The sequence below is a fragment of the Dendrobates tinctorius genome, unplaced genomic scaffold (assembly GCF_039654945.1).
Source record: "Dendrobates tinctorius isolate UK_male_01 unplaced genomic scaffold, ASM3965494v1 ptg000005l, whole genome shotgun sequence".
NCBI lineage: Eukaryota > Metazoa > Chordata > Amphibia > Anura > Dendrobatidae > Dendrobates > Dendrobates tinctorius.
In genome coordinates this window covers 16957501-16958729 of record NW_027361673.1, presented here as the reverse complement: position 1 = coordinate 16958729, position 1229 = coordinate 16957501, and positions in this window count along the sequence as shown.

Genomic DNA, 1229 nt, shown 5'->3' with positions numbered 1-1229 from the left:
TCATGGGGTAGCCACCATCCTCCCCTGACTTCAACCCTACTGAGAACCTTTGGAGTATCATCAAGCAAAAGATCTATGAGGGTGGGAGGCAGTTCACATCAAAATAGCAGCTTGAGGAGGCTATTCTGACATCCTGCAAAGAAATTCAAGCAGAAACTATCCAAAAAAAATAACATATACGTTCAATAGCTGCAAGCGTTGTAAAGACAATATCAAAGAAGGGGTCCTATGTTAACATGTGACTCAGCCTGTAAAGATGTTTTTGGCTGGAAAAAGCTTTCGATTTCAGTAAATGTGACTTCTTAATGCTGCAAATTCAACAAATGACCATTTTCAGTTCTTTACAACTTATAAAACATTTGGAAACTCTGTTGTGCATAATAATTTAGAATTTTAGCTTTTTTTTAGGTATGGAAAAATCCTGTTATCATTGGGAGGCTTGTCCAATAAATGTGTTTGTCCACGGCCAGGGAGCGTTGATTGGGCTATGGACCTGTGATCTGTTCATATCTGCTTCTCACCAAGAGATCCAGGATGCCTCACCAACCACTTGTTTCACATTTCAAAAAATAAATGATTGCCATCAATGTAGTCTAAAGGCCCCTTTACATTTAGAGATGCACCAGCGATCCCGGCCACGATATGACCCGGTCAGGATCGCTGGTGCATCGCTAAATGGTCACTAGTGAGCTGCCACACAGGCAAATCTCACTAGCGACGCAGCGACGCTCGGCGGTCGCTCTTACCTTTCAGACGCGGTGAGGGTGTCCGTCTTCCACCTGCGTCCATGGCTCGCTTGTCCGCACCAGCAGGAAGCTGACGACGAGAAATGGACCAGGCCGATCTCGCGCGATCAGCGATAACCAGCGGGGGAGCCAGTCGGAGGTAAGTATCACATGTAGCGATATCGCTGCTGCGTCACAAAATCGGTGTAAAGGCCCTTAAGAAATCCTAACTTTGTTAACTGTGTAAAATTCTGCAGCCATTTCATGATAGTTTTCGGTAGAATTGGTGCATTTGTAAACTACTCATAAAAGTATATGCAAAGCAACTGTAATTAGGAGAGGCTAAAAGGTCAGACGGTATTCGTCACTGTTTACACTGGGCCTTTACTAAGCTAATATAAAAAAGTGGAAGGGTTCAGACAGCAACATCACACAAAAGGTCAATCCCAAAGCCTGGTGTGTATTGCGGCCCAGACCTCATTGTATTGAGCTTGCTACATTAGC